The sequence below is a fragment of the Saccopteryx bilineata genome, chromosome 4 (assembly GCF_036850765.1).
Source record: "Saccopteryx bilineata isolate mSacBil1 chromosome 4, mSacBil1_pri_phased_curated, whole genome shotgun sequence".
Classification (NCBI taxonomy): domain Eukaryota; kingdom Metazoa; phylum Chordata; class Mammalia; order Chiroptera; family Emballonuridae; genus Saccopteryx; species Saccopteryx bilineata.
This window is the reverse complement of record NC_089493.1, coordinates 121,877,230-121,890,314: the sequence shown is the minus strand read 5'-3', so window position 1 is coordinate 121,890,314 and position 13,085 is coordinate 121,877,230. Positions and strand designations below refer to the sequence as shown.

Genomic DNA, 13,085 nt, shown 5'->3' with positions numbered 1-13,085 from the left:
GTACTGCAATAGGAGTACTGTTTCTTTAAGGCAGGAATTTCTTTTCTTCTTTTCTTTGCTCTCTCTGTTTCTCTCTGTTTCCTTTGCCTTTTTTTTTTTTTGGATGTTTTACAGTCTTTCAATTGAACTTTACAATTACTTTCCAAAGAAGTCACAGGCATAAAAATCTAAAACCAAATTTCCCCTGAATAAAAAAGAACTTAAGGTTCTTTAATGCAAAATCCTCTTGCTCAGAAAGCCAATATCTGAGTGAATTCAGTTCACAGACACTTCACACTTATTATATAGTACTTTGGAGACATTTGTTGGTGTAAAATACAATATATACATCTGTTTCACAAAATTATAAAAGTAAAATATATCCAGGGCTATTGACTGGTAAAACATGGAAGTTTTCATAGTGAAGGGAAATATCAAGTAAATTATTAAATTTAATTGATATTTTTATTATTAATTATTAATTTTAATTGATATTTTATTATTAATTATTAATTTTATTAATATTGACCATTCAGGTCAATTATTAAATCTACAAATCAAGAAAGAAGGAGTGTGAGAACACAGAGCAAGGAGGTTTGCTACCAAGCATGCTCGGTTTCTTCCGTGCTCATATTGCTTTACCTGGAAGCTCCATGGGACACTGAAGAAAGAAATGGGTCAGTTACACCCAGAGGAGCAAGAGCATCACCATCAGAACATCTTCCAGTTTAGAGCCCATTTTCTTGGGGACAGTAGGCTTGGCTGCTGTAGGTTTCGGTTCTCAGGTTGTTGTTAAAGTGTTACCTGTGAGATAAGAGTGTTGTGCAACGGAGGTCTTCATGATAATGAAGGAGGTCTTGGCTGCAGTTCTTGAGAGAGGTTCTTGTTTGATGATCCAATTCATTAAATCTGGAGAGTAGAGAGCAATGGACGAATGAGGGAAAGTCCATGCACTCAGCCTGCATTTAAAATTCCTATATTATGAGCAACAAATGCTTGGCATGCTCCAGTTTCATCGATTGGTTTCCAACCTTTTTTGCATATTGCTGTTCTCTTTGAAACTTTTGGATATAATTCACATTTAATTTATACTTTATATAATTATACTTTATATAATTTATACTTTATATAATTCACATTAATATATACTTTATAATTATAATTTATAATGATACCCTCATTCCAGTACATGTCTAGATCATTGGATTGGGGAATCAAAATACCTAGTTCTTTAATGAGGCCATTCATGTTAAACTTGGTTCAACCTAGAAAAGGAACATGGTGGCACCTAGAAACTGAAAACTCTCTCTGACCAACAGACAGAAACAAAATGTGAACATTAGTCCTAAAAGCAGTGGGCACTGAATTCCTTCAATAATCAAATTAAGCTTGGATACAGATTCATACTGAGAGACACCAGCAAGGAACACAGTCTTCCCACAACTTGGTATCAGTTTTGTGAAACCTGGAGCTTGGTGTCAGCTGAGTCAACCCAGACTTCTGAGCTACAGAACTACGAGATAAGTTGATCGAATATTAAGCTCCTAAATTTGTGGTAATTTTTTATGGCAACAATACAGACAAATTCAGTATTAATCAAATATTTGTTATTTTTTATGTATTTGCTGTTTTTCTCAATGGCTTTGGAGAGGGAATGACATTTTATTGATTCATCAAGCAGGATTATTTTACAGGTGAGACAAAGAGATAGCTATTAAGTATTTTGAAAAAGCATATTTGCATAAAGTAAAAAAAAAATGTGTGAGATAAATCATCTAAGATGGATGCTGTAGAGAACAAAAGGATTTTGGGTTTGGGTTTGGTTTAAAGTAGATGAAAGACAATATCTGGAAAGTCATTGCCCAAACTAGAATAGTAAAAATTAAGTGCTATAGAGTTGTTCATTATTCAGTGGTCAGTGGAAGAAAGTCTATTTATTGTGGTTGTATGTGCTATAGTCAAAAGAATTCAGGTATGCAGACCTGTATTTACTACATAAGAGTGGTCTTATATAAATAAAGATTCTTAGGTTTTCCTGTTCAGAAAACATGATGCCCTATAAGAAGCTCAAAGAAACAATTTTAATAATTGTGAAAAAAGATGTCCTGAAGTCAAGGAGGACTATTCATATAAAAGAGAAATAAAAAGTTACCTTTAACCATTAAACCTAAAGGATAATAAATTAATAATATATTGAAACAAGAGAATGAAAGAAATGAGAATAGTGGCCTCAAGATCTTCAGATGATTTCAGAATGAAAATTCCATATCTGTGACACTGAGTTCAGAGAGACTTACATTGACCTTTTTGGATTTGGTACTATAGAGGAAAAATGGCAGCATTACTGTAGCAGCACTAAAAGAAAGTAGCAATTCTTTTATGTGTAAAAGTTACTTTACACATAAAAATTAAACTTAAAAAGTTTCTTTATTTCACTTAAGCATCTCAGAAGATAGCTTGTGCCCTTCCTTTTAGTTAATTACTTTATAATTATAATTTATATTTTTTGTATTGTTTTATTGTTCAATGTCTCATAAGTGCCTATCAATGTACCAGGAAAAGAACAAATTTAAATTTAAAAAGTTTCTTTATTTCACTTAAGTATCTCAAAAGATAGCTTGTGCCCTTCCTTTTAGTTAATTATTTTATAATTATAATTTATATTTTTGAATTGTTTTATTGTTCAATGTCTCATAACTGCCTATCAATGTACAAGGAAAAGAACAAATTTTGGGGGGAAAGATAAATGGCAAACACATTTTTCTTGTGTTCCGATGAAATATTGTTCCTGTTCTTCAGAAAAGACTGAAAACTGAGGACAAGTTACTTTTATTTTATTTGAATTTTTAAAAACTAGATGGTCTGAAAAGCAGGCATGATTGAATACAAATATAAGTTTCTTGATTTTCCATGAATTTGAATTTTAGATGTCTTATACATGTATTTCCAAAAGCTGGCCTTCTTAGGGACAGTGAATAATTCTTTTTTTTTTTTTTTTTTTACTTAGTACTTTCCCACTCATAAACTTTCCTTACTCTCTCTGTCCTAGGGGCCCCTAGATCCATAAAAGGCAATACTCACCTTTAGTTCATGACCTCCTAGCAGAGACAAAATGCCTCTGTCTGTAACATATGTCCTCTGACCCTCAAACACATGAACATACCATATGTATATGAAATAATGTATATTATTTTGTACACATCTATGTGATATTTTTTTGTACACATGTATGGGCAAAGCTGTAGAATAAATTATTATAAATGAAATTACCATTTCAAAGTGTGTAAGCATTTGGCTAAACATTGCCAAATTGTTCCCAGACACAGTATTTGAGAATGCTTCTGTACACACAAGTTCACAGGAAAAGTATAAAACTCTTATTTTTGCCAGTCTTGTACATAGGAAAACAGTTCTCCCATTGCATTTTTATTAGCATTTATAATGTTTTAAATGAGACTAAATTCTTTTCAAATGTTTAAGGACCACCTGTATTTTCTTTACCACAATATTGCTGATTCTATTTTTGCCTATCTTTCTTTGGCTTGTTTTTCATAATGATTCATAAGACCTGCTACAAGATTAAAATATTGTATGTGTTACAATATACGTCTGGTTTCCTTGGTGTTTTTGTACATCTTCTATTGTATTTTTTACTATATAATACAGTAATTTTATATTTATATGCAGGTAAATTTTTCTATCTTTTCTCTTGTGACCTCTAAATTTACATTCTTCTGAGAAAAGCTAGTTCTATAAACAATGTTTATAAAACAATCCATCTTTCCCCCACTAATAAGCAATAAGACTTTTATTATATATGAATTTGAGTATATGTGTAGACTATCTTATTTTATGCTGTACTGTTTATTTAACAATACTGCATTATTTTAATTAAATTATATATGCGAGTTCTAATATACATTAATAACTGGTCTCTTACTAATTTTAGTACTTTCTTTGATATTGTTGCAAGAGTATTTTTTAAACATGAACATTAAAATATGCTACTGAAGTTCAAAAAATGCTGTAGAATTTATTTTTATTGAGCTAAATGTATAGATTACTATACCATACTAAAAAGTTTATATGATAGACCATTTTTGCTTTTGCTCATAATTCTATTTTTTCTTAATACTGTTGCAAAATAAACTATCTGAACTATTTTTAGTATTCAAAACCTTTCAGGTTTTCTGCATCCTAAAAATTGTTAAATTGTTATACTCATTTGATGAACCCTTAAAAATAGATAATTTGGGGAAGAAACCTTAATCTCTGTAACACTAAGAATTCTTGCTTAAGGACATAGCATACCTTTATTTTTTTAAGATAATCTGGTATACTTTAATAAATGTTTTAATGTATATTCTCCCTCTTTTGTTGTTTAGAGCCTCTGTTGAGGAAATAATAATTTCTCATTATTATTTATATTTGAATACAATGAGTTCTGTCTGAATCCTGCTGTTGATCCATGAATAAGAGAAATGACAGCAGAATTTCTAGCTGGTACATACTTTTTTTCTCTTTATACCCAAAGAAAACCTGACTGAATGTTCATAAATTGACTTCAGATGTCCTGCTAACTGGATTACAGATATCAGGAACTTTGGATCACAATTCATTATGTTTCATTTCCTTAACCTATGAAATAACCTGTCTTTCTTCCTTCCTTCCTTTCTTTCTCTCTCTTTCTTTCTTTCTTTTCCTTCCTTCCTTCCTTCCTCCTTCCTTCCTTCCTCCCTCCCTCCCTCCCCCTCTCTCTCTTTCTTTCTTTGTTTCTTTCTCTCTTTCTTTCCTCATTCTTTTTTCTTTCATCTTTCTTTCATTTTATTCAACTGAAATGACCTACTGGCATTGAGGGTTAACAGTATCAAGAAAGCTCCCATGATCAGGCCGTGTATGCTCCCCTGTTGCTCTGAAAAAGACCATTGTTTAATCCCTCAGAAGGTATACCTCCATGGGTAGATCCTTGTGCTCTACAACCTTCTTCTGAGATCCACAGCCAGAACTCCATTGGATATTTCACATGTGCCCATTTTTCACAACAGCCTTGGAGTTCACATATTACCTTTGTAACTGAAAAAATTAATAGTCAAAAATCTTCAAGTACATACCCAAGTCTATACAAAGGCTATCACAATTAAATTCATATTGTGGGTACCTTATAAAATCTATTTAATTAAAAAAGTTACCATTTTTTAATTACATAATTAAATATTAATCATAGTAACATTTTCTAAATACCTTTCTACTTTCAAAGGAAATTTGTGTTGACATATTTGACATTAATTTTTGCCCAATTTTTTGTAAATAGGAGCTCCCAAATGTCCAAGGCCCACCCTGGCCAGATAGTTTAGTTGGTAAGAGCATTTTCCTAAAGTGAAGGCGTTGCTTAGGTCTGACCCCTGGTCAGGGCACATACAGGAACATATCAATGTTCCTGTCTTTCTCTCTCCCTACCTTGCTTTCTAAAATCAATAAAATAAACATTAAAAACAGTCCAGGGCCGGCCCTGGTAGAGCATCGGCCTGGCGTGCAGAAGTCCCAGGTTCGATTCCTGGCCAGGGCACACAGGAGAAGCGCCCATCTGCTTCTCCACCCCTCCCCCTCTCCTTCCTCTCTGTCTCTCTCTTCCCCTCCCGCAGCCGAGGCTCCACTGGAGCAAAGATGACCTGGGCGCTGGGGATGGCTCCTTGGCCTCTGCCCCAGGCGCTAGAGTGGCTCTGGTCACAACAGACCGACGCCCTGGAGGGGCAGAGCATCGCCCTTTGGTGGGCGTGCCGATTGGATCCCGGACGGGCGCATGCGGGAGTCTGTCTGACTGTCTCTCCCCATTTCTGGCTTCAGAAAAATACAGAAAAAAAATGTTAGTTAAAAATGTCATTTTCAGAGTATACAGATAATAAAGAAATCCTAATAAATGCTGTCAAGACTCTGACTCACTTTGCTGAATAGATTGTAAAGCATGTGTCTGAATAACCATAGTCACCTGGTAAAGCCCTGAGTGGAGTAGCAGGACAAAGTTCTGCAGCATCAACTCCTTGGCCCCAATACTTTATATAGCCTTAAATTGGGGTATATTTTCTAGCTTCTTGGTTCCAGGAAAAAAAGACAAATTTTCACCCATATGGCTGAATAATTTCGAAAGGAAAACATAAACATTTAGATAGCAAATAGGTCTTCTAGCACTATTGATCAGCTATATTGATTATGATTAGATAAATAAATCAGGAGGACATTCATGTGACTCGTCACTGTTTGCTGTTCCTGTGCACAGTAAAAGCAAGAAAGAAATATTGATTTTACTGTGAAGAAAATCAATTATAACAGAAACAATGTTTTGATATCAATTGGAAATCTTCACCCACCTTGTTATCAACAGTACATTTAAAGTTTCAATACAGCTTAAGATTCTAGAATATTCATTTAATGAATATTCCTAAATTTATGGTATTTTCTGTTTCTCTAGTAGCCATGTGTTGGGCAGATAAAATGTATTATGCTCACTTTGTTAAAAATGGCGCTGCCCACGTGAGGCCATCGCCCAGGTGATACTAATGTGTGTCTCTGTGGGCAGGCAGAATCCCTGTAGCCTGGGGCTTGGTTTTGGGATTAAGCCTTTCTCATCCATTTTGATGTGGGGTGGTACAATCCAATCATGCCTCAGAGAAGTGACTTTGTATTAGAGACTTCCCTATTTTGTATATTGGATTAAAGGTTTGGATTTCTACACTATAAAATAGGGGCAGAATAGGAGCTTGCTCTCTTGGTTCCTGGGATGATTAACATGAGAGAGCAGAGGGAGCAAAGCAGAGAGCAGAAAGAGGCCATGTGGCCAGGAGACGCAGCTAAGATGGCGGAGTGCTGAGTGAGATGCCAGTTTGTGTAGAGAGAAGGAAGGAGATGGGGAACTGAGGAGAATAAGGCTGGTGAGCTAGAAACCTTTGATTCTAGGAAACTCAGATAAGTCAGTGGCTTTGTGAACACTGAATGTGAGTGGGTTTTGGAGCCCAGTGTGTATTTTTACTTGCCCGCCAGGTGCAAGCTAGAATTAAAGAAAATGGCCCACCAGTTTGTGGCTCCATTGTTTCTTTACCGACTGTCAGAATCCAATGCGAACCTGCATGTGAATGGCCATGATGGTGGCTCCTGGCTTTATACCATGTAATTGAAATCTTTATGACATATCATAAATACTGTAGGTATATCATTCTCCACTTAAAGAAGAAGGTAGGCGTATCTTTACTTTTTATAATGCTTTTCTATGATATTTGGTTTTTAACAATTCAAGGGACTAGCACTGATTGTGTGGACTTATTGCTAACACTATCAATTTAGAGTGAATCTTCTGTGGGAATATTCAGAGTGGATCTTTTACATTGAATTTAAGTTCAATACATGTATTTAAGAATCACCATATGTACTGCATTATTTAAAACATACATTTTAAAACCTATAACAAGTAAAATAGAAATATTAAGTTTACTAATTTTTATTTATACATATTAGCTGTTTGGTTCATTTTAGTAGTTTTACAATATAAGATCTTAAAAAATAACCCATGGGGAAATTATATTATTCAGAATCTGGTGCTTCTTGATTTATTTTGGATAAATCTTGAATATTATTTATGACAACTTATTAGTATCAAGGTTGGTAATTCATTGCTATAACTATAAGAGTCATAGTGGATCTACCGTGATATCAACAATCCAAAAGATAATCAATAAAAGAAGGTACATTTAAATTTTAAGAGACTAATCTTTAAAAAAATTTTAATAGTGGTAGATGGATATGTTGTTTTTAATGTTTATATATTTTAATAAAATATTTTAAAAAATATTAAATATATTTTACATATTTATATATATAACACTGGGAAAGGAAGATTCAGAAAATATGCAATATTTACTTTAAAGAAAAAGTAAAAAGTGTCAATGATAGAAAGGTCATAATTTTTATGCTATGAGAGTCACAGACAGGTACTTTTTAACTTGTTACAAATATCAAAGTCTACTTGAATTGCATTGATGTTTGTGCTGTAATTTTAACTGTGAAATTAATCTATTTGCATGGTTAAATGCTGTCTCTTCAAATGGATATTCAAAATATTGTTCCAAACTTCTCTGCTTGGTATACCTTAAGCAACATATAAGAATAATGTCAAATATATATGTTAAATAGAATGCATTTCTTAATAGTATTAAAATAATCATTTAATGCAACTTCATTAACCACCTTGTCTAATGAGATTTTCAATTTATTTATATTCTGTTACACATACTATTTCTTCCAAATCATGAAAAATTAATGCGCCAGCAAAAGCAGATAAAACTGGAAAGGAGGTAAGTTATTATTTGGAAGGGAGCTCACATGAAAAAGAATTTATTCTCTGATGAACCAAGATCTGACACAGAAACAGAAGGAAGAAACCTAAAATAAAATTCATATTCTAAGACCAGGAAAGGGGAGCCCTCAGAAAGCATTTCACCCTATTTGAGTAGGATACCACCTTGCCATTTGGAGTCCTTGCATGAAATGACCTGCCAGATATTCCTGAATCCTGAAAAATTACATTATATCCACAAAGACAAAGATAAGGGATTGATAATACAAAGCTTTAAGAGCCCAGATACTTTCTCTGAGGAACAAAACAAAGGAAAACAATAATGAAATAAAGTAAATATTTCCTCAGGATAAAAGACTTGAATTGCTATTTGAAAACATTTTCTTGAAAGAAAAGGGTCCAGATGTACCTGACCAGGCAGTGGCACAGTGGATAAAGTGTCAAGCTGGGAAGCTCAGGTTCCAGGTTTGAAACCCCGAGGTCTCTGACTTGAGCACAGGCTCACCAGCTTAAGCACGGGATCACCGGCTTAAGTATGGGATCATAGACATAACCATATGGTTGCTGGCTTGAGCCCAAAGGTCACTGACTTGAGCTAAGGTCATTCGCTTTGCTGGAGGCTCCTGGTCAAGGCACATATGAGAAAGCAATCAATGAACAACTAAGGCTCCACAAGGGAGAAATGATGTTTCTTTTATTTTTATTTTTTTAAATAATTTTATTTTTTAATGGGGCGACATCAATAAATCAGTATACATATATTCAAAGATAACAAGTCCAGGCCATCTTGTCATTCAATCATGCTGCACACCCATCACCCAGAGTCAGATTGTCCTCCGTCACCCTCTATCTAGTTTTCTCTGTGCCCCTTCCCTTCCCCCTTGCCCTCTCCCTTTCCCCCCCCACCACCCTGTAACCACCACACTCTTATCAATGTCTCTTAGTTTCAATTTTATGTCCCACCTATGTATGGAATAATGCAGTTCCTGTTTTTTTTCTGATTTACTTATTTCGCTTCGTATCATGTTATCAAGATCCCACCATTTTGCTGTAAATGATCCGATGTCATCATTTCTTATGGCTGAGTAGTATTCCATAGTGTATATGTGCTGCATCGTCTTTATCCAGTCATCCATTGACGGGCTTTTTGGTTGTTTCCACGTCCTGGCCACTGTGAACAATGCTGCAATAAACATGGGGCTGCATGTGTCTTTGCGTATCAATGTTTCTGAGTTTTGGGGGTATATACCCAGTAGAGGGATTGCTGGGTCATAAGGTAGTTCTATTTTCAGTTTTTTTGAGGAAGCACCATACTTTCTTCCATAATGGTTGTACTACTTTACATTCCCACCAACAGTGGATGAGGGTTCCTTTTTCTCCACAGCCTCTCCAACATTTGCTATTACCTGTCTTGCTAATAATAGCTAATCGAACAGGTGTGAGGTGGTATCTCATTGCAGTCTTGATTTACATTTCTCTAATAACTAAAGAAGATGAGAATCTTTTCATATATCTGTTGGCCATTTGTATTTCTTCCTGGGAGAAGTGTCTGTTCATATCCTCTTCTCATTTTTTTATTGGATTGTTTGTTTGTTTGTTGTTGAGTTTTATGAGTTCTTTGTATATTTTGGATATTAGGCCCTTATCTGAGCTGTTGTTTGAAAATATCATTTCCCATTTAGTTGGCTTTCTGTTTATTTTGTTATCAGTTTCTCTTGCTGAGCAAAAACTTCTTAGTCTGATGTAGTCCCATTCATTAATTTTTGCCTTCACTTCTCTTGCCTGTGGAGTCAAATTCATAAAATGCTCTTTAAAACCCAGGTCCATGAGTTGAGTACCTATGTCTTCTATGTACTTAATTGTTTCAGGTCTTATGTTTAGATCTTTGATCCATTTTGAGTTAATTTTAGAAAACCCCTAAGAATCCACAAAAAGACTACTAGAAACAATAAGCCAATACAGTAAGGTCGCAGGATACAAAATTAACATACAGAAGTCAATAGCTTTTCTATATGGCAACAATGAAACAATTGAGAACGAACTCAAAGGAATAATCCCCTTCACGATTGCAACAAAAAAAATAAAATACTTAGGAATAAACATAACAAAGAATGTAAAGGACTTATATAATGAAAACTATAAACCATTGTTAAGGGAAATCGAAAAAGATATAATGAGATGGAAGAATATACCTTGTTCTTGGTTAGGAAGAATAAATATAATCAAGATGGCTATATTACCCAAAGCAATGTACAAATTTAATGCAATTCCCATCAAACTTCCAATGACATTTTTTAAAGAAATACAGCAGCCTGACCTGTGGTGGCGCAGTGGATAAAGCGTCGACCTGGAAATGCTGAGGTCGCCGGTTCAAAACCCTGGGCTTGCCTGGTCAAGGCACATATGGGAGTTGATGCTTCCAGCTCCTCCCCCCTTCTCTCTCTCTGTCTCTCCTCTCTCTCCCTCTCTGTCTCTCTCTCTCTCCCTCTCTCTCTCCTCTCTAAAAAATGAATAAATAAATAAAAAAAAGATAAAAAAAAAAGAAATAGAGCAAAAAATCATCAGATTTATATGGAACTATAAAAAAACCCAAATAGCCAAAGCAATCCTAAAGAAAAAGAATGAAGCTGGGGGCATTACAATACCTGACTTCAAACTCTATTATAGGGCCACGACAATCAAAACAGCATGGTATTGGCAGAAAAATAGACACTCAGACCAATGGAACAGAATAGAAAGTCCAGAAATAAAACCACATATATATAATCAAATAATTTTTGATAAAGGGGCCAACAACACACAATGGAGAAAAGAAAGCCTCTTCAATAAATGGTGCTGGGAAAACTGGAAAGCCACATGCAAAAGAATGAAACTGGACTACAGTTTGTCCCCCTGAGAAATGATGTTTCTCATCTCTCTCCCTCCCTGTCTGACTGTTCCTGTCTGTCTTTAAAATAAAAAAGAAGAAAAGAAAAGTAAAAGAAAAAAATAAGAGAGGGTCCTATGGCAAAAGAAAGTATAATAGCATAATAACCCGTAAATGAAATTACCAAACTATTTTGGCAAAATCTAGGGTTTGAGTGTTGGATTGAGGAGGATAAAACAAAAGCATCATAAAGGTTTTTCTTCTAGCATTGGAGTCTGAGCAACTAATGACATATACAATGTCATATGCAAGGTAATGGAAACATGGAATTGTGGAATGTTCTGGTTGTAAGATAGAGTTGATGTATTATACTTAGATATAGTGAAAATATATTAATTGGTTATTGACATTGAGTATGTGAAAACAAAAACACTTCACAAATGGAAAGGCTTGAAAGACTTTCCAAGTTAACTGGAGGAAAGATGAGGATGAATAAAACTTAAAACAGAAAAAAATAAGCACACAGTAAAAAAGATGGTAACAAGTAAAAATTAATTTATAAAATGAACTAAGATGAATGAAGTAAAATCACATATGTATACATGCATTATATATATATTTATGTGTGCATACTAAATGTAAATTCATCTTACAAAACCAATTTTAATGTTGAGATAAAATCAAATTTTTAGTGCATTATATACAGAAAACTCTCTTAAAATATAGCACTAAATATTTAAAACACGTAGAACAATTGATATTCAAGCCAATGCAAGAAAAGAAGAAGCAAGAGTAGCAATATTGATATCTGTTTCAGAACTCCATTGATTTTGTAAGAGAAAAATAAAGAGAATTGATTAATGCAATTAGCATATAAATGCATAGATTAATTAAGTTTCATTCCATAAATGGAAAATATATTTCTTATGAAAAGGATAAATAAAACATTTTCAGGAGTGTCCTAATACAAGTAATACATCAAGAAGATTGAAAATAAGCACAGATACTGAATATCTACTCAATACATTTAGTAAATCTGAAATATGCTATATTTCATCTATTTCAAAGCATTCATTGTATCCATTATTTTATGTACTTCTTAGGAAGAAAATAATGTTTTAATGTTTCCAATTAAACTTACACAATGTTTTCTTATTTAAAACATTTTAATACAGTCAATTTAATGTACACTAATAACACCAGAAGTCTCAGCAAGCAAACAATTGAGATGCTTATTTTAGAAAGAGAATTTGCTATATTCTATATGTTTAAAGTGATTCCCACTCTTCTCATAGAAAAAACTACAAGTTTCCATACTGAAATGTGAATTAAAGTGGTGACTGTTCTTCATATTTCTCTAAAAGAGAACCATAAGAAAGAAGTTGAGAAATTCCATAGTCCCCAAGAAGTTATTTTCTACATAGCACACTGCATGTGGAGGTTACCAAGAAGAAAGGTCTCAGAGAACAGAATCAAGGACCATAGAGAATAGCAGAGTACTGTAGTCCCTTCCAGAGTGTTTATAGGTGCTAGAACCTCAAAAAAGTTACTGATAAAAAGGGCTGTACATATGTCTCCCAGAGATATAGAACTGTTTGTAGAAACTACATAATACTCAGACTTGATTTGTTTAAGCACTGGCTGAGTATATTTTTTTAAATAAGAAAGATGAGCATAGATATTTATGTTTAAAAGGGCAAATTATGGCAGAGAATATAGTTGTATATTTAAACATATTTATGTACTCTGTATGCTTTTTAGTAAAAGAACCCAGTTATATTTAAGGAATGTGCTATACTTATATTTATGTGCTACAGTTATATTTATATATGTAATGTGCTATACCATTGAACCATATTGTTTTGTTTAAATTCAATATATCTTAAGAGTGCAATA

At 33.8% G+C, this 13,085-nt stretch overlaps 1 pseudogene; it reads right to left on the bottom strand.

Annotated features, from left to right (window-relative positions):
* Positions 1–578: 578 nt before the first annotated feature.
* The window catches only part of LOC136335536 (microphthalmia-associated transcription factor-like), a 50,096-nt pseudogene continuing 37,589 nt past the window's right edge, over positions 579–13,085 (bottom strand).